This window comes from Dermacentor albipictus, chromosome 6 (assembly GCF_038994185.2).
Source record: "Dermacentor albipictus isolate Rhodes 1998 colony chromosome 6, USDA_Dalb.pri_finalv2, whole genome shotgun sequence".
Taxonomy (NCBI): domain Eukaryota; kingdom Metazoa; phylum Arthropoda; class Arachnida; order Ixodida; family Ixodidae; genus Dermacentor; species Dermacentor albipictus.
In genome coordinates this window covers 114,974,067-115,002,037 of record NC_091826.1, presented here as the reverse complement: position 1 = coordinate 115,002,037, position 27,971 = coordinate 114,974,067, and the positions used below count along the sequence as shown (strand labels likewise).

The window sequence follows — 27,971 nt, the reverse complement described above, 5'->3', positions numbered from 1 at the left end:
CACCGCTTTGGCAAATGATGAGGTGCCCTTCTACATTCACAAATCGTGCTCTGCGATAGAGTTTTCTAGTAAAATTGTACTTGCTCTGGCCCCCACCATGCAAAGGACTTAGGTAGAGAGCGTTAAATGCTTACAAATCGTAGCATTATAAGTTATTTGTTCAAATTTGCCGCGTCTGAATGCTGCTGCCATACAGCGGCATTGACTTGAAGCATCGATGGATGAACCTACGATACTGTCGCACCGCTGTCGGCTTGCGTCAGTGGCGTCAGTGTCGCAGTAAATGTTCGGTAGTTTGTTGCATCTGATTCTAAACACCTGTGTAATGTTTGAATACTGATTTCGGAACTCTTGTTGTCGTTTCGTACTTTTGCTTAGTTTGCGCGCAAGTGCATTCCCTTCTAGCTGCTGGCATCTGTTCAGGCACGGTTTTGAAGACCCTGCAATTTGCCACCAATCAAGCGACGTTTCCTTCTCGGGCACATGTTCTTCATTGCGGTCGACAATAGCTCGTGCTACGAACCAGTGATGAGTTCTGAAATTTGTGTTTACGAGGCGTGCTTCTACGTGCGTAGCTACCGAGAACTTTAGAGTGTGCAGGCGCACTTCGCTTCAAGCCTTGCGTCCGAAAAATCAAGGGATCGTGCAGTGAAGTGCTGCTTCTGTCGTGTGTGTGTATGTGTTGTAGAGATCACGGCACCAGTGCGCTTGTGTGACAGATTGGATGCCACGGTGAGATAGCCCGCGCTTCTGACGTCGGCGTTTAGTTGTGTGTAGTGGATACAATTTCCATTTGTAGACTTCAGGGCATGTATTCTCGGACGGTCACTTTCGGAGATTTCACTGGTTGAGCAAAACCAGACGACCTAATTTTATAAGGGTGTGTTGACACTTCGAGCGTGTGCACTTCGACGTTTAGTGTCACTCGCAGGCAGTCTGGCGGAAATGCTTAGTGACACTTGAATTGGTAAGAATCAGATGTATGCGTTAAAAGACAAAGCCGGCAATATCATTACTAATATGGATGAGACAGATTAGGCGGCTGAGGAGTTCTATAGAGATCTACACAGTACACAGTACCAGTGGCACCCATGACGATAATGGAAGAGGGAATAGTCTAGAGGAATTTGAAATCCCACAAGTAATGCCGGGAGAAGTAAAGAAAGCCTTGGGAGCTATGCAAAGGGGGAAGGCAGCTGGGGAGAATCGGGTAACAGCATATTTCTCGAAGATGGTGGGCAGATTGTTCTAGAGAAACTGGCCACCCTGTATGTGCAATGCCTCATGACCTCGAGCGTACCGTAATCGTGGAACAACGCTAACATAATCCTAATCCATAAGAAAGGGGACACCAAAGACTTGAAAAATTATAGACCGATCAGCTTACTGTCAGTTGCCTACAAACTATTTACTAAGGTAATCGCAAATAGAATCAGGAACACCTTAGACTTCTGTCAAGCAAAGGACCTGGCAGGATTTCGTAGAGGCTACTCAACAATAGATGACATTCACACTATCAATCAGGTGATAGAGAAATGTGCGGAATATAACCAACCCTTATATATAGCTTTCATTGATTACGAGAAAGCATTTGATTTTGTCGAAACCTCAGCAATCATGGAGGCATTACGGAATAGGGGTGTAGACGAGCCGTATATAAAGATACTGAAAGATATCTATAGCGGCTCCACAGCCACCGTAGTCCTCCATAAAGAAAGCAACAAAATCCCAATAAAGGAAGGCGTCAGGCAGGGAGATACGATCTCTCCAATGTTATTCGCAGCGTGTTTACAGGAGGTATTCAGAGACCTAGTTTGGGGAGAATTAGAGATAAAAGTTAATGGAGAATATCTTAGTAACTTGCGATTCGCTGATGATATTGCCTTGCTTAGTAACTCAGGGGACCAACTGCAATGCATGCTCACTGACCTGGAGAGGCAAAGCAGAAGAGTGGGTCTAAAAAATAATCTGCAGAAAACTAAAGTAATGTATAACAGTCTCGGCAGAGAACAGCAATTTACAACAGGTAGCGAGGCACTGGAAGTGGTAAAGGAATACATCTACTCAGGGCAGGTAGTGACGGCGGATCCGGATCATGAGACAGAAATAATCAGAATAAGAATGTGCTGGGGTGCATTTGGCAGGCATTCTCAGATCATGAACAGCAAGTTGCCATTATCCCTCAAGGGAAAAGTGTATAATAGCTGTGCCTTACCAGTAGGCACCTACGGGGCAGAAACCTGGAGGCTTACGAAAAGGGTTCTACTTAAAATTGAGGACAACGCAACAAACTATGGAAAGAAGAGGGATGGGTGTAAGGTTGAGGGATAAGAAAAGAGCAGATTAGGTGAGGGAACAAAGGCGAGTTAATGACATCTTAGTTGAAATCAAGAAAAAGAAATTGGCATGGGCCGGACATGTAATGAGGAGGGTAGATAACCTATGGTCATTAAGGGTTACGAAGAAGAAGAAGACGACGGTCGCAAGCGCTAGGGTTCCATCTCGGCTCCTGCTCTCTTGACTGATTTTGGCAAGATTTTTGCCTCCAATCTCCATCATGTTGTGACCAACGCACGTCTAAGGGGAAGAGGATCACATCGATATCGGACTTTCTCCGGTGGGTGGCCTCTTCCATTTTATGAACGTTTTTGTGCTCGGCCTACGTCACCGCCTTTCTGGCCCTAACGACAAGCCTAGCCCGGCGTAGCGCCCATTGGCGTCACCAAGTGTAGCTGGAGCAAGAATTCTGAGATCTCAGTAACTATGCAAATGACGGTTGACGGGGAGGATCTTCCTCCTGAAGAATTTTCAGCAGAATTTGGATGGCAGTCGGCAGTTTCGAAGCGTATGTCCGCCAAGGCGGACTCTGCCAACCGGCCTAGCAGCGGCATATGGGGGAATAGGCGTAACGCTGGCGCGTCATTCAGAACTCAGGAAAATGGAGATAAGCTCAAAAGCAAAATCATCAGGGCGTCACGGATGCCTCCCATGCCCAAGGAACATGCCAAAATTATCATACGGCCCCGCGGAGGGCTGAATATTGCCAAGACAGGACCGACCGTGATCGGCAAGGCGATCGTGGAAGCGGCGGGTCTTACCCCTACGCAAATAAGCTCGGACATCATTTGTCCTAACATACTACAAAACATTCTGGTGGCCAGCACGCCCAACCGAGACAACGCTTCAAAATACACAAGAATCAGGGCAATTCATGTGGCTGGAAGAATGTTTGAAGTCAGTGCATACGAGGCCGCCCCCCACACCACGTGTAAAGGGGTAATCAGACACATCGACCTCAACGACAGTCCATCGGACCTGGAACGTAACATCATCAACGAGAGAAACCCGCTGGCCTTGGCGGTCAAGAGAATTAAGAACACAGGCACAGTCATCATTGCTTTCGACGGACTCAAGGTTCCGAACTTTGTACGCTATGGCCCAGTCCTTGTGAAATGCTTTCTTTATCGCAAGCAAGTTGATATTTGCTACGCGTGCGGCAAACTCGGCCATCGTGCCGACGTTTGCCCGACTCCCGAAGAGTCCACCTGCAGAGGATGTGGGGCAGTCAACCCGGACGATCAACACCAGTGCACGCCAAAGTGTGGGTTATGCGGGGGCCCACACCCTACGGCGGACAAAACGTGCAAGGAGCGATTCCGGATCCCGTACATCGTCAGAAGGAGGCGATGGGAGAGTGCGACGGTGGAAGCTTCAACAAGTGGGGCTTCATCAACACCACATAGCAGCGACATCAAAAATCACTTCGAGCAACTTCCACCGCAAGAGCCTAGGGGGCGCTCCCGATCCAGGGGACGCTCTGGCTCCAGAGAGAACCCACGGAGTCGCTCTCGATCCAGAGGGCGCTCTTGTTGCAGAACCAGGACCAGATCACGCTCCAGGGGTCGCTCCGGATCCCGGCGCCGAGGCAGTCAAGTCCGGTTCAGGTCCTGCTCGAGGTCCTGCTCCAGGGATCGCCGACCCGAGTGCTACCCAACTTGGGCCGACCGAGTTCGAGGAACGCCGGGAAAGGTAACGCGGGGCTCACCGCCAGAGCATGATAGAGGTAACAACAGACTAGCGCAACTTGAGCGTGAAAACGAGATGATGAAGAACACGATAGCTCGACTGATGACAGAAATTGCCGAAATTAAGAAGCGCAGTCAACCCGTCATGGCTGACAAGCAGCCAGCCACTCCCCAGCCAATGGAAGTCCCCATGGTTGAGAAGACCGCTACGGATAAGCAACCGGCAGCTCCTCAGCCAATGGAAGTCCCCATGGTTGAAGTGATCGATACAGAGAGGCCCGCTAAGAAGAGGGCAATCGCTAACGAGCAAGAAAGAGCACCAGGCAGGGCAAAATCGGAGATTCGCGAGTTGCTCTCCGCTCTAAGTGACAGCATAAAGCAGATAAATGAAAAGTTCTCGCTCTTCCACAGCAACATGGCGTCCATGGAGGAGCGCACTAATCAGCGGATCAGCAAAATTGAATCCTTCCTAGAAAACGTTGTAACACCTGTGCTGGTACCTAAAGCTCCTACACTCCCAGCAACAGCATCAACTAGTGACAGCTCGGGGGCGATCGGCCCTCCAAAGGTTAGCACAGCACCTCAAGAGCAATACGATGGCCACTCAAACTAGCTCATTCAGAATGTGGCAATGGAATTGCAGGGGTTTCCTTCCCAAGAGGGCTCCCCTGCAACAATATATTCGCTCACACGCAGAGAAGCCAAATGTTATCGTTTTACAAGAAACATTAACATCTAACGTCACGCTGTCTGGCTACAAGCCCGTAGCAAAACACGAAGAAGGACGGGGGATCGCCGTACTGATTAGCAACAAGCTGACCCACATCACTCACGACCTTAACATGACCGCAAGTAAAGTCGAATACATGATGATAGAGATAATTCCTAGCCCAACTAACCGCGAAAGTATATTCATCCTGAATGTCTACAGTAGTCCCAAAGCTCCAAGACAACGCTTCAAAGCCCTAATCACCAAGGCCACGCAACTAGCGCGCGACTCCCCTTTGATCATAGCTGGTGATTTCAACGCACCGTACCACACCTGGGGCTACCCATATAACACTAACAAGGGGGAGGAACTCTGGCGTGAGGCTATAAACCTAAACTTGATGCTAGTCACGGACCCAGCGTTCCCCACCAGATGCGGAACATCGTCGAGCCGTGACACGACACCGGATCTCACCTTTGTCAGGAGCAATGCAGCCGTCAAGTGGATGAACCTCGGGGTAGACTTTGGTAGCGACCATTATATCTTGGCCACGCACCTCCAAGTCGAGCAGAAGAGACAGCGTATGTTCCAGTACACAGACTGGGACAAATTTCGCAAAATTAGGGAAGAGCGAACGGAGAGTGTGGAGAAGCCTAGCCTCGAACAATGGGTTGTACAGGTTAGGCAGGACATCAAAGCTACCACCAAAGAGGTTTGTACCGATCTTCCAGTGGAAAAGATGGACAGCCGTCTGGCTCACCTGTTGGAGGCCAAGCAGTCGCTCCTCGCCAGGTGGAAAGGACAACGGCTCAACCGCAGGCTAAGAAAAAAGATATCGGAAGTCAACAGAACTATAGAGGAACACTGCAGAGCCCTCTCTAAACAACAATGGGATGAGGTGTGTAACTCGATCGACGGGCAGCTGCGCAACGGGGGCACCTGGAACCTCCTAAAGCATCTCCTCGACGAGACAAACACTAAAACCAACCAACGCAACACACTGGCGCGCACCCTACACATAGCAAAGCGAGAATATTCGAGCAATGAAATTTTATCCCAACTAGTGAAGAAGTACCTGTCAGTCGCATCGGGCCCTACACCACCTTGCCCTGACTACGAAGGCTCCGACAACCCTGAGCTCGACGCAGATTTTGGGATTGAGGAGATCAGGCAGGCGCTCCATGCCCTCAACGGCAGATCGGGTCCGGACAAGATCACAAACAAAGCTTTACGGAACCTGGACGAGAAGTTCATCGAATACCTAACGGACATCATTAACCAAACATGGAGCAGCGGTAAAGTCCCGGAAATGTGGAAATCGGCCAACACCATTCTCATTCCCAAGCCAGGCAAGCCGCCCAGCCTCGATAACCTCCGCCCAATTTCGCTCACATCGTGCGTGGGGAAGGTTGCTGAGCACGCAATCCTAAACAGGCTTTCACGCTACCTGGAGGACCACGACATTTACCCACACAACATGATCGGCTTCAGGGTCGGACTCTCGACGCAGGACGCGATGAAGCTCATCAAGCATCACATTATTGACTGTAATACGCGGGACACGAGAGCCATACTAGGTCTAGATCTGGAAAAGGCCTTCGATAACGTTCTTCACTCGTTCGTTTTGAACACAATCTCGAGTCTTAACCTGGGGAAGCACTTTCATTCCTACACGAGATCTTTCCTGTCAAATAGAGAAGCCACACTTAAGATCGGGGACCTGACTTCAGACATGGTCAAGCTGGGGTCTAAGGGGACGCCACAAGGGGCAGTCATATTCCCAACCCTCTTTAACCTCGTCATGATTGGACTATCCAGGACACTCTCTGCTATCGATGGTATCAGTCATACCATATACGCAGATGACGTTACCATCTGGTGTACGGGAGGTAGTGACGGACAGGTAGAGACGGCCCTGCAAGAGGCGATTGATGCTACCGAGAGATACCTTGAGTCCACGGGCCTTCGGTGCTCACCGCACAAGTCGGAACTGCTACTTTATCGACCCAAGCGCAGAGGCCCGAAACCAAAGGGGTGGAAACCACTCGCCGAATGCGACATAAAACTGCGCACAAACGACGGAGGATATATTCCGAGGGTGGATGCTATCCGGATTCTCGGCATGATGGTAGAGTCGAATGGTTCAAACAACCAGACAGTGCTGCGACTCACTAAGAAGACGGACAATGCCATCAGACTAATCAGAAGAGTGGCCAACCGGCAGCAAGGCCTCGGAGAAGATAACGTCGTGAGATTGGTACATGCGTTCGTAATGTGTCATTTCACTTACGTCGCGGCTATGCACAACTGGCAAAGATCGGAGCGGGATAAGCTCAACGCATTAATCAGGAAGGCAATCAAGAGAGCTCTCGGCCTCCCCATATACACTCACACGGAACGCTTACTTCAACTTGGCATGCATAACACGCTAGAGGAAATAGCGGAAGCACAGGAGAGGGTCCAGTTCGTCAGGTTATCTACCACACAAGCTGGAAGACATCTTACAGGAGCTGGGCGTTCCCCCCACAGTAATCAAAACAAAGTTCTGTAGCATCCCTCGAGAGCAGCGGGACCGCATCATTGTCGCCCCGATCCCACGAAATGTCCATCCAGAGCACAACGTGGGAAGACGTCGGGCGCGTGCGAAGGCTCTCCTGGAAAAGGCTCGTGAACGGGCTTCGGAGAACAGTTTCGTAGACGCAGCGCGCTACGCCGACGGACAGGCCTTCGCTGTAGTTAGCGTAGATCATGAAAGGCAAATAACAAACGCAATCTCGATTCGGACGACGTCCTCTGAGATCGCAGAGCAGGCTGCAATAGCGATGGCCTTATTGGACGACAAGAGGACATCAATCTACAGTGACTCCATATCAGCTGTTAGGGCATTTGCCAAAGGTACCATATCCGAGCTGGCCCTAAGGATACTAGGAAGCAAGGAGATCAAGCCACACACATTGATCTGGTTTCCAGCCCACATGGGACAGATCGAGGGTGCCCCGCCCAACCTCAACGAGTCGGCACACGGAGCTGCGCGAGGGATCATCAACCGCGTAGCTACCGGGCAGCCTGACGCTGGGGGTACTGACAATCGGGACTCTCCTTTATCCTACACCGAAATTACTAAGCACTTTTATTTGGCTCGGAGGATCTACCCCCTCCCACATTGCAAACTCAATAGACCTCAAGCTTTGACACTCAGGCTTCTACAGACGGGGTTTTACCCAAACCCCCTACTTCTTCACAAGGTGTACCCCGAAATTCAAACAACAAATGCATGTGCACTCTGCAATGATTTAGCGAGTTTACCTCACATGCTCTGGCGATGTCCCGCGTTACACAACGATAAAAACTACACTTCTTCACGTTGGGATGCGGTCCTACACAGCCCCAACCTCGAAGAACAGTTATGGGCTGTCCAACGGGCCCGCGACGCGGCGGAGAGACTTGGCCTCTCTGTCCCGACGTGGGAGCGGCCCGCTGCGCGCTAGTGCGCGCCCTAAAGGACCCTAATAAAGTTTTTCATCCATCCATCCATTAAGGGTTACGGACTGGATTCCAAGGGAAGGGAAGCATAGCAGGGGCGGCAGAAAGTTAGGTGGGAAGATGAGATTAAGAAGTTTTCAGGGACGGCATGGACACAATCGGTACATGAGCGGGGTAGTTGGAGAAGCATGGGAGAGGCCTTTGCCCTGCAGTGGGCGCAACCAGGCTGATGATGATGATGTTGGTGAGTGCACTTGCCAGCGAGTGCGTTCGAGGAACTCTGATCGCTGCGTTGAAGTGTGTAGCCTTGATAGCAATGCTTCTAGAATAAATTACAGAATAAATTAGCGCAGCAGAGTCTGCAGTAACAACTAAGACCACTTTCTCGTGATTTCAAATGTTATGAGTGCCTTTGTCACACCATTGAAGCCAAAAAAGTTTGAAATGTTCATTTTCGATGGATTCCGCCATTTGGCCCTGTGGGTTTTGGATATGTTCCTTGCTTGTATTGACACAAAACAAATCGACATGTTAATGGAATTAGAGTATTTATATTTTTGATGGCGGAGGTTCTTATAGACAAGCATTTCTTTGACGTAATAAGAGGGTAACTATTTCTAAAACTCAAAATGCCAAGAAAAATATCATCTCCTATGGCTTCATAGACCGTCATTGTCATGAATACTGAATGACGCTTCGTTTTCCTGACTAGCACTATGTCACTAAAGTGACACTCAGCATAGCGAAGTGTGCTTGCTCGAAGTGTCACTAAATTTGCTTGTCTGACTTGGGTATAGTGAGAGTACACCCCAGTAGAAGCAGTAACTCTTTTGCAAGCTGTGGATGTGAATTGATCTATGTAGAGTGATTCATAACGTGGCGCCTCTGGCTACTGATATGTTGGATTGGACACTTGTATGTGGAATGACAGGTGGAACCAGTCAATAATTAGTAGTAGAACACATTTGAAGCATGGTATTGCAACTGATGGCCATGAGGAGGTATGTATTGCTTACAGCACAAAAAGTGTGAGCATTAGAGAACACAGGGCAAGCAATAATAACTTGTGTGTTGATTGGCAGCATGAGCAATGCAAGATTTATCATTGGCCACTTTATCATTGCACACTTGCTATTATTCACACATGGTTGATGGAACGAAAGAAGACAATAACATTTTGGAGCATGCCTAATGAGAAAGCTTTGGTCCTAAACATTGTGTTAGTGTCTTGCTTGCTGAAGGGGAGCTTGCTTTCTTTTGCATGGTGGTGTGAACATTATATGCGTGCATCCACTTGTGTTAATCTGTCAGGTACATATGCCACTGTAGAGACTTATCACTGTACAAACTCTAGTTAGATATCAGTGTAACAGAACTTGAGTTAGCTGCTTAGACATCTTTAGATGAATAAGTAAAAAGAAAATGAGGAATAGAGAACACATAACAGCCCATCACAAAGATCACACATTGCTAATCGTTGGGCTGACACAGGTCAGTAAGGCATCACAGTCTCTCCTAGATAAATGAATATCTTTTTCGGGAAGGTCACTTACTGAAGTAGTAATTAATGCGTACTAAGGCTTTATTTGTTTTTGATTGGCTTCTGCTGTAGGGGCATTATTGGTAACTTAGCAAGAAATTCACCACATTTAGAGAGCTTTTAGTCAGCTCAATGACAGCGTTTGAATTTTGGAGCCTTAGCATCTTTTTAGTGATGAAATAAAACCAGTTAATTGGCCCGGTAAAATTCCTCAATGGGCTCTGGCTAACTTCAATGCCTCATCCATGTTTTATGTGCTTCTATTTTTTGCAGCTTCTGAAGACATACCGAAAAGCTTAATAATGATTCATTGCCTTCTGCATCAAAGTTACATTTCTGGGCGAAGGATTATTTTGAGATCTGATGCTGTTTTAAAAAAGCAGGGCTTGTATTCTTTTTTCACCTTCCACCATTGCAGAAGGTTATTTCAGGCTGTAGTTTAGAAGGTAACAAAGTGGATGTCTATGAAGACAAATATAATATAAAGACGAAATTCTGAGCAAGTCATCATCATCATCACTTTGTTGCTTTGTGCTTAAGTGAAATGTTTTTAAGTGCGACTTGGAGCGTTTATGAAAAAAATATTGCTGTTGCTATGTGATATCGTGTAAAAATGCAGTTATAAGTGGTTCCCGTTTCTTGGAATAAAACTGGCAATTGGTACATGCCCTGTTATGTTCTTTTGACCTCATTTCTTGTGCTTTATTCCTAAAAAAATAATTTGTAATTCCAGCATGTGGCCTTCTCGATGTGCTTGTGGCTGTAAGTTACCCTCGTGTTGCCTTAGTGTCACCTTGGTGCGAAACTTGAGTGCAGAGAAGATAGCGAATTAGCCAGAAAAGTCATGTTCAACTGGAGCTGCTATTTTTCGACCATTCAGTAGTTGTGTAAAAACACAAAGGAAGCCTTCGCTAAAGGTGCGACTATTTTTCTGTGCGAAGCCAGTGGCTGTTTTTGCCTAATGTGAGGCAGTTCTTTGACAGTTGGTATTACCTGTCTCTAAAGCTGGTTCATCTGTCATCTGATTATCTACTGTACAGTGACACAAAAGTTGCTAGGAGGGTTGCTGTGCATATTTTGAGGGAAAGCTGTATTGCTGAATATTTTTTCCTGGTCAAAACATCTGAAACGCTGACTGTTTCTGTCCAGTTGCAGGTGTTGTATTGCATTTAATTTCATTTATTTCTTCAGTGCAATGAATAAATCACAGGTAGAGTATAAGTATACAATCGGAGGACTCGAAGAACTGTCGGAGGGACTTCGTAAGCGGAAATAAATGGGGCTGTAGTACGATTGTGGCAAACGGTATCGGCTCACGTATCATACGATAGGTGTGTTCATCAGCAATAATTGGAAAAACGCAATGCCCAGGAAACAGAACTGGGTGGTAGCTTGTGCTACAAGCAGTCGGGAGTATTATCAGTTACAGCACAAAAAACTAAATAATATACAGTTCATATATACTTACTATTGCTTGTTCTACTGAATAAACAATACTTCGAGTTCTGTAATGTGTTAATAAATTATTCCTTAGCTTTGCACTTAAAGAAATTGTGTGGATGCTTTGATATTGGATGGGGATCAAATTACACATATTGCTGCAATCTTGCTCTCATTTGACACTTAAAGATGTCCAGAAATTTTCCACTGTTTAAAAATTGTATTTATTTGTTAGATTAGACAAGTTGGTGAATTAAGCACTGAAACTTTTTTTTTTAGCTGAGGTAAAATTCTAGGTATTTCCAAGCATCTTAGATTGACTGAAAATACTTTTCTTTCTTTCTGTAATTTTGATGTTTTTTTAGGATCTGGTAGTGTTTTGTAGTATCCTTCTCTGCCAGTTAGTGCTGATAAATATAGCATAACATTGCATTTTATTTTCCTTTTCCAGGTCACTGTTCAAAGGAGTGCCCAGAATATTGTTGCATATTGTACTGAAGATTGGCCAACCGTCTTTACTTGAAGGGCGACATTCTTTGTACTTTATGTTTGCTTAGCTTTTCTCACTGCTACTCTTGTTCATTTAAATTGGCTTGTATATGCCATTTCATATGTAAATGAAGCAGTGAGGAGTGGGCACATAGCACATCTTAATGGGGCAAACATAGATTGTGCTTGGTCTTGTATTTACATATGTCGATTAATATTTGGCTGGTATGCTCACAACTACTTGTGCTATCTGGTGACTTGTAATTAGTTCTTTAATATCTTCAGAAAGCTTTCTGGGCCCTTCCAATGGCTAGGAAAGCAATTTATTTGCACAATTACTGTTGCAAGCACTGGGGTTGGCCTAGGAACATATACAATAAGTTTTTTTTGTGTGTGTGGTGAATCTTGCCATGGTTTAGCATTGTCAAGTTTCATAAACTAAGGATGGGCCGTCTGTTGGACAGCGAAGTAAAAGTAGTCAAATAGAGCATCTGTTGTTTCTTCACAGCTGTGACACATTGATATATATTGTATGTGAACATTTTCTATTATTTCTTGCTTAACATCAATCTCCTAAGTACAGCATTTTATTTGTTTCTCCTTTTTTTCAGGCTTGTGAGGTGGTCTGCATTGCAGCGCTATAGGCAGATTTTTTGCACTGTGCAAAATGGTCATCTCGCCTACGTAGATCGGAATGCACCTTATTTAATGGACAATGTGGCATTTATTTCGGCTTGATTGCATATTAATATAATTGCCTGCTTTGTTGTATCAGTGACATTTCTTTGCTCGAGATGACGATTTCGTGCATTGTATCACGTGTGTACAAGAGTTGATTTATGGGTGGTGTTTTTCAAACAATGACTTTTTATGCTAGCTTTTGTAGTTGAGCTACTAGTAAATGAAGATTCACTTCAGTATGAACTGCTAACTTGTCTGTTTCATTTCACTTCATTACACCTAATGATTTGCTCTCTGGGTTTTTAATTATGGTTGGCTAGATTTGGCTACATTTTGTGTATTCTATTTGTGGCAGAGGCTTTGTTGTACCGACAGCTCAAGAACATTCTTGGAAGTTATTTGTCAGTGAGGAATTTGTAACAGCAACAATTGGGATGACAAAAAGATGGAAGCTGTACCCACGACTTCAGTGGGTAAAAGCCAAGCACACATGTGCTAGACTATATATGTTTACAACAAACAGCAAATGAAATGTGAAAATCTGAATTGGTTGAACCATCCACATAAATTGAAACACGGACAGAAAGAAGCTAGCCAGGAAATGACTGGCTGCTCATGGTTTACATAAGAGTGAGACATGCAGTTGCTGTGTAGTTGGTTTGTAAGCATGCTGTAGTCTTGAACATATGCTCTATGGCCTGGGTTGTGCCACCACTACAAATGCAGGCAAACCTTCAATGCAGCGATGCATTCTAATTGCTTTTTGGCATATTTGCAATTTAATTTATGGTGATAGCATGTGGATCTTATGCCCTGCGATGGTGTGTTTGAAAGCCTCTTACAACAATATCACTAGAATTAATACGACAAAGTGGCATGAAGTCTTATTTATGAAGTTTTATCGACAAGTCTTACATTAGACTGGTAAAGTGTTTCTTATGAACTAGGTTTTGATTGATTTGGCAGAAACAAGGTTGAGTGTAACTCACAGAAATGAGTGCTACTCATTAGTTTTCTGAACATTGCGCCAAAATCTCTGCTATTGTGTTGTGCACGTGTGATGTCATGGATTTTTAAGCATTTATCTTTTCACCATTTCACCGTAAGACAAGTTCACAAGACTGGTTGAGTCATTGGCTCCTCTAGAATTCAATGTAATGCTTCTTTACAGTTAAGTAATTAACTGCACTTGAGTAGGCCCATTGTAGACATAACTTACTGAAGTCAAAGATTGGGCTAGTTGGTTCTCCAGTGCAACTCCTTGAAGGAGGACAGAGACGAGCGGTGAGTTTCAGCTAGGATACTTTATTGCAAATGAGAGGTATATATGTCTTGCAGAGTTAATGCAAACAACGAAGGTTAAAATGCCAATTGAACATGACTTGCTATCGCCTATACTAGAGTTTCTGCATGTGCTACCATACTAGCATGTACAACATGCCAGCTTTCCACCAAGAATGATCATTCTTTTAATGATAAACTGATGGATGGTTTGGTAAAACATTGCATGCCTTGCTTCACCTTCTGGGCTGCAAGAGAGCATAAAAGCAAGTTGTAGAAGTTTAATTTGTAGGCAGCTGCCACTCTTGCCTTACAAGCTACTGTTTTTGTAACACAGAGCATCAGTAAATATTGTCATTATTGCTAATAGTATTGGTGGCATCGAGGTTCATCCCCATTAATTTTCAGGATCGATCCAGAATTTAGTGGCATACATTTAAGACCTAGCCAGAATCAGTTGTTTTCAAAAGCAAAGCTTCTTCTGTTGTATCTCTTTCTGAAACAGTGTAATACACATTTCTCATGATAAAACACTGCTATTGCAGAAACGAAAAGTGGACCGAGTTGCGACAAGGCTCACTCGAGTTCGGAGGACGACAACGAGCTGGCAACAGATGGGAGCCAAAGCCCGCAATTCATGCCAAGCATCCCCGTGAGCGAACAAAATGTTGCCGGTGGAAAGGGAAAACCTTCGAAAAGGGGAGTGTTCCAGTGTCCGCTCTGCCCACACATTTCACATTACCTGAGCGCGTTGAACATTCATCTGCGTAAACACAGCGGAGAGAAGCCCTTCAAATGCAGCTTCTGCTCTGCCGCTTTTGCTCAAGCAGGAACCTACAACCGTCATGTGCGCACGCACACCGGTGAAAAGCCATTCAAGTGTGATGTCTGCCCCTTTTCAACGGCGCACAGCCAAGCGTTGACCTACCATCGGGCGACCCATGCACGTTGCAAACCATTTACATGCGAGATTTGCTTTTCCGCGTGTGTCAACAAGGGCATGTTGCTGAAGCACATGCGCACCCATGTGGAGAAGAAGACCGAGGAAGGCGCTGCCGCCCAGTCACGTGGCGGCAGCCTGAATGACTAATCAAAGGAGCGCCTTCTTTTTCTGTCACTCAGTCAGAATGCTTGGGCACTTTGTATATTTAAGATACATAATGTTGCACAACAGTGCATTAATTTGCTTCCTTCTTTTGCTCTTTGTGTACAAGTCTTGAAGTTCCTGGGGCGATTACTTTTGGACGTAGATTCCTTTTCTTGAGATTTCGCGCCAGATGCATTTGCGTATATAGCTCTTAGCATTTCTAGTGCTGTGCCAAGCTCGCTATCTTGGCACAGAGTTGCCCCTTCTCATGAAGGGGAAACTATCTTCTAAAATTATTACTCGATAATACCGCTCGCCTTAATTCCGGGGGAGTGTTGACCAACACAGTGGTTAGCGTTGTCTCACATAAAACCCCTTGATTAATGCGCCTCCAACAGAGGCCGGCAGAAAACTTCATGGAGGGACTTTTAAGTGATTTAACAGTGGTAGAATAGCAACTGTCGCTGAAGCCAACGTTTTGACAAGAGGTATTGCTCAAACAGAAACAAGACCTCTTCTCGAATTGATGGCTGCAACAACATTCCTTGTTTGAGTACTGCTTATCACTTTAAGCCCCTGTCTTGCTGTAAACCACTCTCTTGTCATGGAGGGACTTTAATGTCATAGAGCGCACCTGCAAAAGTAGGGGCATCTGTCATTGTGACTGCTTTTTGTAACCACTGTGTACGTGACAATGGTCAAGCTGGGAGTTAGGCCAAGATGGCAGCTATAAGAAACTTGCTCAAAAGCATGTGCAGATTTGTTACACTTGTATTGGCAGCGGAGAAGCAGCATGGCATATATCGAAGTGAATATACTGTGATTCAGAAGAAAGGAAATACACACTGTTTTCTGATACCTCCGTGGGAATATGGCTCAGTGCTTCAGCTTAATGGACTAGCCAATGTAGCGAAGCAGATCATGTTTGAAGAGGATGCTTTGCGTGCATGCGCCTACTCACTACTTTGGCATGTGGGCACCATGGCACACCGCAAACCATATTGTCAGCCGATGCTGCCATGCGGTTATATATATATATATATAAATTATATTTAAAGAGTTGAAGGGCTGCGCAGTGACCTGCATTATTCCATTAAGACAACATTCTTCATTCATTGCTGCATCGTTCTCATCAGATTTTGCGATATGTGCGCATATCCTGGACCACATCAGTCACTTAGTCATAGGTTAGGCTGGTTTGTCCTGAATTTAAGACAGCGACAAGTGGAAAAACCAGTCGAAATCTTGGCAGCAGCTCACTTCTCTGATGGTGAGATTTGCATAATAGTGAGCCAAGGTACCAAGCATGGATGATGATGGTGAAGTGGATAATGCAGAAAAAGAAAATCATGTTTCGAAGTTTGATTTAAAGCAGCCATGAGCACAAAATCCTCTTTTAAGCTTATCTCAAATCAAAATGCAGGTCTGTATACTAAAATACAGGATGTTATTTTAGTTGCACCAAATATTTAAGAGTTGCCTGTGGAAGAAAGCACAATTTTGACCCTTAATATAAGTTACTCGATAAAGCAGCCCATCTATAAAAATGATTAATTGAATAAATCACATAATTATGACAAAGAACTTTTTAATTACTTTACAGCATTTATTTTATTTCAATCTGCTAAATGTAGCTAGCGAGTTATGCAGGGCATATCAAATTAGAGTGAATTTTCAAAAAGTCCAACAAAATGCATTGGCATTACAGTTACCTTTGTGCTTCAGTGCATAAAACAGTGTTTTCGTAAAGAAGTAAATGAAACAACAGTGCAATTTTGTGCAAGTTGGATGGTGGCTATCTCGAAACTGGCGCCATCCTGGGAATTCTAAGTCGATAGTGCTTGTCTTAGTCCCGGCTTTTTTGCCATCCTTTGTCTCATTTTGCACTGTTTGACGAAGGTATTTACTTGTTGGATACAACTTTGTTTAAAAAGGTTCCACTGTGCTTTCTAGTGCAGTCATAAATATATGAATTTGCAGGTTGCATTATAATACAACTGTGTAGTGTGTGAACCAATAGAACCATCGACATTCACTAGCTATAGAGTTTAGCATCTTTTAGAAATGTGCGAATAGTGATTTCTCAAACCAAATTGAATACGAATCTCGTAGTGCCAAAAGGGAAATCGAATAGTTTTTTTAATAATGAACAGCCATTATCACAATTCATGTAAAACAATGTTCACATCCTAGTATTTTTAAACTTGGCAAGTTTCTGTCATTATGTAGTATGCTATGAAGTGTTGAATAAAAGCACAAATGGTGCATGCAGAACAAAAAACTGGTTGCTTCACGTGCACAGGACTCTGGAGAGAGTGTGGCATGAGTATAGCATGTAGAGTATGGCTGCTTAAGCCACGTAGTCTGCTCCACTATGCAGGTTCTTATGTTTTATGTCTATACTGTGCCTGCGGGGGTGAAATATTACCGTACTTTTACTTCAATTTTAAGTTCAACTTGGTGCAGTTGACATTTAGAAATATTAGAAAAGTATTTTAAGCATATTTGCATTCATAAATAGTGGCTATTCCATCTGAAAACCGAATCAAATAGGTCACCATTCAATTTGTTATGTGAAAGTTTAGAATATTTGCACATGCCAAGCATTCTTTATTAATAGCCTGACAGGGGAACAGGTATTTACGATTCGTAATCAGCCTCTTAAAGCAACAAGGAAGGCCCAGTAGTCGTGAGGGGTCCAGATCATAAGTAGAAGACCTGTGGATGAATAAATGGAGGTCACAGCAGACAAATTCAGATGATGCATGACAGCTTACCGATAGATATCCTCGGGAAAGAGGGCATAGAATGAGTGTATTTATACGAGTACTGACCTATAGGGCCAACCTGAAGGATAACAATGAAACTTGTGACTCGAGTAACGACTGGATGATGAGCTGTAGAATGATAAGTTCTCCTTTATGACAAGAGATGCAAAAATGGTAGCGTGTGTTAGCAAACAAGGATGAAAAAGTGTAGTTGGGAAGGTGATGCAGTGAAAAAAAGAAACACAGTTGAAGGAGGCAGAGATCTCTACAGTCAAATTTTATACAGGATAATGGACACAGATATGACAGTGTAGCTGTTTCTCGCCTTTATCAGATGTCTAGCGAATATGTGCTTGTAGTAATTAACGGATTAGTCAAGGTATTTCTGGGTTGGATACATTTGACTGTAGTAAATGAGTTAACTTGTACGACCCCCCCAAAAATGTGAGCTATTAATCAGAAAAATGTGTTCATAAAAAAAGAATAATTTGCTTTCGATTAACACCAAAATGTGTAGGCAATATATTCCAAGAAAAATTGTTTACCCTAGCAGATGTGTGGTGATGATTTATTCTGATCATGTTATTGCACTGTTATAATGCAGTTCCCACTTCATGTTTAGTCATTCGTTTTATTGCACTACTTTTGAAGTCTTAATAGCTTCTTAAATTGTTCACATAGTTTTTGGAGCATCCCTGTATTTTGGCTATCTTATTCTTGCTGCATGTTGCTAATTTTACCAAAGCAAATGTTCGTTTGTCAAATACCAAGCTGTAATTAGTGCAAGTCATAATGAAGTGCAAATTACAAATGTTTGATAGTGCTCATACGGAGCACATTTTGCCAATACGTTATGCCAAGCTGTTGTTCCTCATTCAGAAATATTGTGAGCTCACACCTAAGCACTTTTGAATTTAAACGTTAGCAGATATTATTTTGAAATTTATATATATGTCGTAAGTTGTTATTCTTTATAAATTATAAGGCTGCAACTGCTACTGCAGCATCTTAATAATCACCCATGTCTTTTTTTCCCCTTGTCATTTTGTTGGTGCGATCAACACAAGTGTTTAATTCTTGCATGCCTCTGATCAACTGTGAAAAGAAGTGATAATATATATGATATTGTTGTCTTATATTGCACAAATAAAGCTGTGTGCATATTGAGAAAATTGCCAATGTTTACAGTGTGCATTGCTTCATCCAGTGCAAGGATGATGAATGTTCACGTTTACTGTGCCTAGAATAGGCATTGCTTTTACGAATGCATTTTCATTGTCATTGTCGAGCAAAATGTGTTGTTCCAACAAATACAAGTTCCTTTGTTGAAACGTTATAGCTCCAGCCACAGACATCCCTTGTTCGGTTACTCTTAATTGCTTAAAGTCAACAATGAACAATTAAAATATGTTATAAAAGCTGAGAGTGGTAGAAATAGTGCAGGTGTCAATGGCCATGCTGAGCCATAGGTTCTGCGCCATTGGTCCCTTATATTTGCATTGATGAAGTCAACCCCGGCTGAGGGGACACTGACCCATAATGTAGTAACATGCATTAAGGGCCAGCAAAGTGGGAGCAATACTTTTGCAATTCTGTTTTTGTATTTTCAATGATTGAGCTAGTTGGTTCTAGGGCGAGGTTCAAGGTATAACAGAGCAACCTATTGAACAAGTACAAAACCGAACAACAGATAAGGGCATTCACTATTTTTCCTGAAAAGCCATGGTATGCTGGTGCAAATCTGTTCTTTGCTTTGTCTTTGTTTAAGAAGTTGTAATGCTAAACCTTGGATTGGTTTTCGTGTGGCCACGGTGCGGGGTGCATTTCTCATTATAAAACACCGCTGTTTCAGAAACAAATAGTGGACTGAACCACGGCAAAGCACCTGTTCATTCAAGTTCGGAGGATGACAGCGAGGCAGGAATGAACGGTAACGGAACCATGCAATTCATGCCAAGCTTACCTGTGAGTTACCGAAATGTTGCTGATGGAAAGGACAAACCTTCGAAGAGTGGAGTGTACCAGTGCCCCTACTGCCCACATGTTGCGCATTACAAAAGTGTGCTGAATATTCACTTACGGAAGCATAGCGGAGAGAAGCCCTTCAAATGCAGCGTCTGCTCTGCAGCTTTCACTCAAGTGGGAACCTACAATCGTCACCTGCGTATGCACACAGGTGAAAAGCCGTTCAAGTGTGACATCTGCCCATTCACGACGGCACAGAGCCAGTCCTTGTCCTACCATCGTGCAACCCACACGTGCTCCAGGTCACTTTCATGCAAAATTTGCTTCTTCACATGTGTGAACGAGAGTATGCTGATAAAGCACATGTGTGATCACGCGCAGAAGACTCGGGCAGGCAACACCATTTAGTCGGCTGGTCACAGCCTGATCGCCTGAATGACGAATTGAAAAGAGTGCGTTCTGCCGCACACTCAGTCAGGCTGTTTAGGGTTATGTGACACATCTATTTAAGCCTCGCAGGCTTTTAATAATATTCGACAAGCGTTGACTGCATGGCATGTCAGTACATGTGCACGAAACACTAGCCAGTGAGAGGATCATCTGCTGTGCTTTTGCTTTCAGAAATGCAGACGCCCTTCCTTCGTTTTCTTTGAGGTCACATCAGTGACATGCATTTTGGTGATACTATGCTAATACTCCCCGTTGTTCATATCTTAGTTCCTTAGCAAATGTGCACATATTGAACAAAAAATGGAAAACGTCCACGTGTTCTGCTTCATGCTGGCTTTTTGTAAACAGGACTGGGAAACAGATAACTGCTATATAGGGTATGCATACTTAAGACGTGAACAATGCTTTCTTCACAAGCCTGGAGTGTGCTTTGTGCGATCACGTGTACTGTCCCTGTTCTCGCTGCTCCTCACATGCTGTTACAATGTATTGACACGCTTGCGATTAGTACTCGTGCAATATTGGTAAACATCCTTTAACTCCTCTCCCTGTCCATGTTCCTCCTAACCCCATCTTTCCACTGCTGACCACAGTTCAGCTGTCAGCAGTTACTTCCTTTCTTTGATATGCAGTAAATAAAACACATAGAAGTTGTGGATTCATTTTCAATTTTGTTTATTCAGCATTGATACATAATATCAGGAGCACGAAAAAAAACATTGTTTTGATGAATGCCTTGAAGTGTGTCCCTGGTGGCGTACAGCAGGCTACAACATTATCATCCATGCGAATTGACTCTATGCAAACTGCTAATGTAAGCACAATTAAGGCATCGCAGTGATGGTGTAACTGTCGGTATGAATGTTTTCAAACACACACACACACACACACACACACATATATATATATATATATATATATATATATATATATATATATATATATATATATATATAAGCGCTCATAGCAGTAGTCAAGGTACATCATTCATTGATGAAATGTAGTGGGATAGAATGTTGCAGATACTGTTACAGAAAAATGCATTATTTTTAACATTAACATACACGTAACTTCAAATTAGCCAAGTGCATTGACGTTAATATCACATGCTGTGAAGGAATGAATGACATTACAAGAAGCAGCTGTGTACAGTGTAGTAACAAAATTTAACAAAATCTACTAAGATGTTTGTACAAAAGCCGGTGCTGTCAAATTTTTTTATTACATGATGTTAAATAAAAGATTGACAGCGTGGGTTTTCATAGAAAGAAAGCATGTATCTCCTTGTGGGAAACAGTATCCACACGAACAATACCTTGTTTGAAAAAAAAAAACATTCAGCTTATGTTGGCAATGTAAACTTACAGCATCCATTTGCCATATTTCGTACAGCATCCATTAACTTTCCAGGGCTCTGGATTTCGGGTGTGGTAATGAGTGACATTTCCAATAAGTTGAGCCAGTGCAGTTAGTGAGCCACATTTTTCTTGTTTTCTTGAAAATTTTTTGTTATGCATAGCCTATAACTGAGGAGCGGCTGATATTTAACTATATTTTACTTTTTAAGCAGTGGATCTGTATGGCAGCCATATGGCATCTTGCCTATTATTTGCTTCGAAAATTTTTTGCAAATGTAGTTTTCTTAAGTTGGCTGCTGTTGTGACCCAAATGAGCGCGCCCTAATTTAATGTGGAGGAAAACGGTGGTATAGAGCAAAGCATTTATGGGCGCATGAAAGGACGTGCAATGGCAGCGCATACAACCTGTTGTGTTAAATAGCTTCTGTGCAAAGTAGTCTAAGTGGTTATCTCAGGAGATTGTTTATTGAGAAATAAATTCCATAAAGACTGGAAGGACTGGCAATTCTACGTGTCCTCCTTCACTCTCAACAACCAGATGTTCTACAGCTTTACTGAGCGTGTGAAATAAAGCAGCCTTTGTTGTTTCCTCGTTTACTTTTTGACCATTATTGAGTGTCCATATGTGAATGCTGCCATATATTTGTTTGCTTGACTACCCTATTCAAGTCGGTACTCGTGTGACCAGAGAAAAACAAGCTGGTGTTGTCGGCTTAGATGTATTTGGCAGAACTATCAATAAAAATGTTAGTGTTAATGTACAGAATAAGTATGAATGGCTATAAGAGCTTTCCTATAAGACACCTATTCTAAAAATTGAGTACATAATAAATGTTTGGCAACATCAACAAATTATATGCTATATTGCAGGTGTCAAGATTCTATTAACGACACAGATTTGCACAAATATCATCAAAATGATTGAACTTGCAAAGAAATTGATGATTTATAAAGTAGAATGCTTTAGAGCAATGCAGCAATAAGCCAAGTACTAAATTTTTTTTCTCCAATTCCAGAAGTAAAAGCCTTTGTGCAGAAAGCACCAGCTCGGCAGATTTGTTTTTACAAAAGCAAGTTTGTGATGCTTATGATACTGCAGTACTTGGTAAAAGAAATTAAGTATGTCAGACTGATTTTCTCACATCCATTAGAGAAATGTGGCCGAAATTGCAATTTGCTACATTGTAATTGTATATCCTAATAGATGAGTGTTTCATATGTTGTATGTTTGCCAATAGGAGACTTACACCTGCCATGTGAGGGCCTTTAGGCACATTCAAGCTGTATGTCGCAGCTTTTTGTCTGGGGGACCTCAGCAAAGTTTGTTAGAAATCAAAACAAACATATCTGAAGATGCATATTAGTTGATAATTAGAGAAGTTATTAGTCACCCTTTGTTGTGTATTATGATGGCCACGTGGGAAAACACCAAGAAGCACACGTTGGAAATATGTCTGTAAGTACATGGGAAATTGCATGAATAACATGTTAAGCCGGTGTCTTGGATGCCATTCCACCGTGACATTCGATGTTCAACCTTCCTTGTGAATGTGGCTATTACTTCTGACATAGGTTTTAGGAACATTGTATGCTCGTTGTGGAAATTCGTGAAAGTTATACTATCATCTGTAGAGGATGTAGAAGATGCAGAAAGAAAGAAAAGTAATCAAATGCAATTGCCAAATTACTGTCCTGCAGTGTTACATTGTTTTTGCCAATCACTGAAATGTGGTCTGCCGAGGACCACATTTGGGGAGACCACACTGGGGAGCCCGGAAGTTTCTTTACTTTATCGGAGTGCCCTCCTGTGGAGCTAAAAATGTGTAAAATTACAGTGCAGTATGCTGCATAAGCTTGTTTATTTATTATGCTCTTTATGTATAATGATGGCCACTTGCACTGCTACTTTTTCTCATCAGGTCTTGCAAAAACCCTTCATTTCCTAGTCATCATCAGTCAATACAACTATTGGCATCGGGCTGGTTGTCCAGACTTCGAGATGCGAGCATGTGGCAATATCAGTCCACATCTCGGCAGGAGCTCAATTTTCTCACGAGGTGTGCATACGATGGTACTTGTGAATTTGTTACAATGAAATCGGGTAAGCATGGGGACCGAACATTTTAGTGGACGAGGCAAAAATAAAGCAATTTCGGTGTGAAAGTTCAGTTACAACGAAGCAGCAGTAGCCACAAAATCGTCTTTTAAATTGATGTAAAAAAATAATGGGTTTCTGTGTGCTAGAACATTAAGAGCAGCGTGCGCCGTGAAAAAAAATTGCACAAATGCCGCATCAGCATTCAAGCACTTTGAGGCTCATTAGTCCCTCGATTTATTTAGAAACTATGTAACAGTAATAGGGTGTATAATCTAAATAGATGTAATAGGGATATAACGAAGTATGGTATATAAAGAGGGAAAAAATATTTATTGCTGAAAGCTTGTAACGAATATATGCATTTAAAGAATATCGGATATAAGAAAGGCATTTACACGTTGGATGCTGACATTACAAGAAGTAGCTATATGGTGTAATAATAAAATTCAACGATAACGACGCTTGGCTGTCCATTGTATTGCAGACATAGTTTATAGATTTTGCAGGCTATTGTATATTTAATGTCCAAGACGATAGAAATTTTGCCATTGGCTGTGGTTAGGTTGTGCTATGCGAGCACGAGGTCTCGGGATGAAATCCTACCGCGGCAACCGCATTTCAAGGGGGGCGAAATGCATGAACGCCGGTGTACCGTGCATTGGGTGCATGCTCAATAACCGCTGGTGATCGATATTACTCCGGAGCCCCTTCACTATGGCATGCCTCATAATCAGATCTTGGTTTTGACACGTAATACCCCAGAATTTATTTTTTAAGTTTACTGGAATTCACAATAAAGATATTTCCTGCTTTATCACGAGCGTATGTGGTCTCTTAATTCCACGGTGGCCCTTATCAGGAAGTGTCCACAGTTCCTTCTGATTCGTTTGTTTGACCAGTTTGGAACGGATCTCTCGTAACGTTCGAATTGAGGTTCGGTTCCAAGATGGCGGGAAAATAATGTTATCGGTTCACATGTCCAGGAATTTTGGACATTGCCCCTTCGGCTTTATGCGGAACTCCATGACAACGCACCAGCGTAACTGAATGGGCATAATTTTTAAGAAATTATATTTCAATATATTGGCAGAGTTTCAACAAGTTTCAACTAACAATGCTCAGAAGGTACTTCCGTCTAATAACATATGTATTTACGGCACGAGATGGTACTTCCTTCTAACAACATGTGTCACTTAGTCGTAACATTGGTGCTGCGTTAAAGCAGTGTTTTGATCAGGAACAAAGGGTGAAGTAACACGACGGGAGCAAATTACGTATTTTTCACCTTCACACAAGAGCACACATTGACTCGAAGACATGCCACATTTAATCCGTAAAACAATTTATTACTGCTGGCGTAGCGGTAATAGCCAGTCTCATTGAGTCTGTTTGCCCGCTTACGTTTTTGAAAGGCAGCAGGCAGGGATACAGACCGCCAGGGCGGCGGTTTGGGTACGTTGGTAATCCACAAGAACTTTAAAAAGCACGTACTGGTCACGGACGAAAAAGACACATGTACATACACACAGACGTTACTACCAACAATTTATTCTTGTGATCCTGTTGCAACTTTATATACAAACGACATCAGCGTAATGTGAGTAAATCAGTGCGTACAACTGCAAAAGATACACAAGGGCTTAACAACCTATCAGTCTTAAATAATATGTGTTGGCAAACCCAGAATGTAAGATTCTTTTGGTTTTAGCGCCATAGATGGCATGCTTACACACGTTTCATGGAGTTTTTCGATCTCTTCTGCTTCGATAATTTCCCTTGTTCATTATTTCTTTACTCAACAACTCTGTGGCTGTCAAACGAATGACAGCCACATGTCTTGCATAGCAAGAAAACCACGGGCTAAGTTTTTTTTACATTGTAAGAATGCTGTCGCAACCGACTGTTCAGACTACGGCCGGTTTGCCCAACCTAACTACGACCACATATGATAGGGGCATGCGATAACAAACACACTCATAACAATCCATAAACTTGTGAAACTTGGATTCGTGAACTTGCTCAGCTAATCCAGCTTGTTGAGTGCGGAGAAAATCGCACGCACATTTTCGCCTGGAGAAATTTTTGTTTTCTTCAACTTATAGGAGTCGGTGTACGTACACAGCACCATAATTATGCGACTCCCGCACCCATTGGCTCTGGCCGCGGATTGACCACCATTATGGCTGCCTCTCAAATATTCGCTCAGCCGCAACAACCAGCAATAGCGAGGGATATCCTGCGTCAACCAGCGCCTCATTCTTTGTTCGTCAGAACTGGAGGCAATCAGGTGGTGGCGCGACATCCTTAGGGCATTCTTGAAACAATTATTTACAGTCACACTAATTTACAATTTTCCAAGTGGTTTGAGAGTGGGGGTTCGTCTGCTCCTGGCTCGTAATGCCAACAAAAGCGGTCATGTTAGGCGACAAAAAGCGAAGATGTTACCATTCTGCGGTAGCTCATGTGCCACATTCAGCAGTTTGATATGCCCGAATTTTCGGCAAGGAAGCGTGAACCCCAGCCTCTAGCTGGTCAGAGCAGCAATTAATAACCAATAAAAAATATCGGGATATTTAAAAGCTTCTACCAACTTCGTCTCTTGTAATCTCTTGTAATCTCATGTAAACAGGTCACTTAGCCGGGAAGAAATGCAAGAGCCGATCCGAATACCGCTTGCTAGTGAAGGCTATCCTCCCATAAAATAAAGGTAGATGTTAGATAAAACATGAGTAGCTCCATGAAGTAATTGCATGAACGACCAGTCTCATTGTCGAAACCAATGGCACCATAGTCGCCAATGGCTTGTTCTATGCAGTACAATAATTCGCCACGAGGTAGACAATAAAACGAATCTTTAATGTAAATAAAACAAAACTGCAGGCATTTGTCATCGTTAAGTTTCATAAAATCAATAACTCCAGATTTCTAGGAATCTGTCACAAAGCGGTAAAACGTCATGCTTGGCTTGTAAGAACAGTGCAACTGTCTTTTGCCAAGTGTCATATTCACTCGTCGTTCATACATGGATGTAATCCCGTTTTGATCACAGCTTAAAGGTTCATGTGTTGTGTTAAAGTTGTACCAAAATCACTTTATTCTAAGAAGTCCGGACAGGAACCGCCTTCCACATTTGCTTGGCACGGAAAGAATCGTTGTGAACAAGAAAGAAAAAAAGGTGAGTGCTAGCGAGCAATGGCAACAAGCTTGTTCACCACTACGATTTCAAATCATATACCCATGAAGACTAGGCGGTAAAAGCGAAATTCTCATCCTAATGTAGTGATATCGCTTCTTTATGGACGTTATACAAAAAGGTGTACACAGCAAATTAAAATGAGTAATTAGATTAAAGCAGGTTGATTACCTAGAATGAAGCTTTTCATCCACGCACAGTACCGTTACTTACAATTATGAATTTATTTTCTCCGATGCTCATTTATTCTCCGCCTTTCAACACCGCCACTGGTCGTCAATCCGGTCTTCCGGTCAAAACATTTGGAGACCCCTGCATTAGACCATAGACTACCCAGTGACCCATGTTGATTGCAAAACCCTTATAGACCCATCCCGACGGAAAGATATGTAGGAAGCCCGCCTAAAGGTGGGCGCTGTTCCCAAGGAGTGCTAATTTTATTTTTAAAGATGTCGCAGTTTCGTCCAAAAGGCGAAGCATCGACTGCAGTAGCAAATTAGTGGACAACTAGCGACACGAAGTGAGGATAGTAGTTTTACGCGCTGTATAAACTTATAAACATGGGCATACCAACTAAGTTAACGAGCATGGTGTCACGCGCGCACAAGAAAACAAGAACACATTTTAATCAATGACCGCGGAAACTCGCTGTCGGATTGCTGGAGGGAGGATGCGCGGCAGCGGCAGCGAGCGAATTGAACTTCGTGCTAGGTCTCGCATCAACGCGAATACAGCGCGCGGCCGGACTCTGTCCCCGTTGCAGATGACTTTCCAAGATATAGCGTCCCGGGCGGGCGCCGCCCGGAGTAGAACGCGCTCCCCTCCCTACCTTCCTCCGGATCCTTGCGCACAACGGAAGATGGCACGCTTCCTCCCCACTTCCCTCGTTGGCGTGCGCGAGATTAAGCGACGATCGCCGAGTCACCCTTGCACGCTTTCACTCGCGCATACAGCACACGGCGAGCGGCGAGGATTTTATCGTACTTGGACTTTATAGGAAACCTCGCGGCGACGCCAACGCTATAGAAATGCGCCTGGAGTGCCCATACAAACGGTATCGCAATCAAAGAAAGAGAAAACCTGGGATTTAACTGTGTCGAGTTGAGGGAGTGAATGTATCAGTGTGCAAAAAAGCAATGGCGCTTGCGCGGACACATTGTTTCTATTTTTCGTATTCTTTTCCTTTGTTCCTTATGAATGGAAAACAGCTGTGTCATTCAAGTCAACGTACTGCTTATAGACTCGCTGTGAAAACATCAATGCTATGGCGGGCTTGCGAAATATTGTATTTAGGTTGCAATAAAATAACAAAAAATGAAGAAACTAATTGAGGCATTCCGTAATCTTTCATTCTTCGTTGATATCCCTTGAAGCTTGATTTCTTTTATACCAATGTTACGGCTA

At 43.4% G+C, this 27,971-nt stretch overlaps 1 long non-coding RNA gene across 2 annotated transcripts; it reads left to right on the top strand.

Annotated features, from left to right (window-relative positions):
* Nucleotides 1-272: 272 nt before the first annotated feature.
* On the top strand, nucleotides 273-19,600 carry LOC135908312 (uncharacterized). 2 transcript variants are annotated; one of them, XR_011515376.1, is made up of 4 exons: nucleotides 273-732; nucleotides 10,491-10,519; nucleotides 11,649-11,735; nucleotides 14,194-19,600. It is a non-coding gene; the product is annotated as an uncharacterized lncRNA (long non-coding RNA). The 2 variants fall into 2 exon arrangements; XR_010566284.1 differs by lacking the exon at nucleotides 14,194-19,600 and having other exon boundaries at nucleotides 11,649-12,522.
* Nucleotides 19,601-27,971: the final 8,371 nt, after the last annotated feature.